The sequence below is a fragment of the Canis aureus genome, chromosome 2 (assembly GCF_053574225.1).
Source record: "Canis aureus isolate CA01 chromosome 2, VMU_Caureus_v.1.0, whole genome shotgun sequence".
NCBI classification, from domain to species: domain Eukaryota; kingdom Metazoa; phylum Chordata; class Mammalia; order Carnivora; family Canidae; genus Canis; species Canis aureus.
In genome coordinates this window covers 63,789,098-63,790,308 of record NC_135612.1, presented here as the reverse complement: position 1 = coordinate 63,790,308, position 1,211 = coordinate 63,789,098, and positions in this window count along the sequence as shown.

Here is a 1,211-nt window from a genome sequence, read left to right as displayed (position 1 = left end):
CATTAAGTATATGAAAACGTAAGTGCTGTGATTCTTGAAGTACACTTCAGTTGATGTATCACCACCACTACTCCCTGCCCTAAGCTAAAATCAAAGATCCAACTAAAATTAGGATCAGACACTGGTGTAACATTAAGAATGGCTTCCTTTGTGCCTTCCTCCTGTGCTTCCCAATGTTCTCAGGGTTGCATTAAACCACGATTTTTTTTTTAAGATTTTATTTATTCACTGTTGAAAGAGCATGAGAAAGGGAAGGGCAGAGTGGGAGGGGGAGCCACATGTCTGAGCTCAATGCAGAGCAGAGAGGTAGGCCAACCCTTTGGCCCAAGATCACGACCTGAGCCGCAATCAAGAGTAGGATCCTTAACCGACTGAGCCACCCACGTGTCCCTAACCATGTATTTTTTTTAATAATAACAAATTTAAAACTCTTTTTTATTTTTTTTATTATTATTATTTTTTAATCTTTATTTATTTATGATAGTCACAGAGAGAGAGAGAGAGAGAGAGAGGCGCAGAGACAGAGGGAGAAGCAGGCTCCATGCACCGGGAGCCCGATGTGGGATTCGATCCCAGGTCTCCAGGATCGCGCCCTGGGCCAAAGGCAGGCGCCAAACCGCTACGCCACCCAGGGATCCCTAAAACTCTTTTTTAAAAAAGGAAAATTATATTAAAACATTGAGCACTATTCACAAAGCTCCTGTTTTCAAAAACAGTATTTGGGCTGTCTTACGTTATTGCACCCCTGGACCAGATGAAAGTTCAAAAGAGTTCCAAAAAAGGACGTGAATAAAAATAACTTGGGAGGAGCGTCAATACTTTGAGGTTAGACCTCTACACTCACACCACGTGTCTCTAGGTCCCCGTGTTCCCCGGAGCCCCTCCTCCAGCCCCGCCCCTCGCTGTACGACGTAACCGAGACTCCTCCCCTCCCCGGCGCGCCCGCCCTCGACCCCGCCTCCTCGCTCCGGCCTGCAGGGCGCACGCACGCTGGCACGCCCCCCCCCCCCCCCCCCCCCCCGAGCCTCCACAGCGCACGCACGCTCGGTCCCGCCCAAGCTCGTCCTCGTGCAAGTCGGTCCGCACCAAAAAGCCACGCCCCCGGCGGCCCCGCCCCCGGCGGCCACGCCCCTAACGTCCGCCCGGCTCGCTCCCCGGCCCGGCCCCGCCCCCTAGGCGCGCGCTGGCCCCGGAAGCCCCGCCCCCGGGCG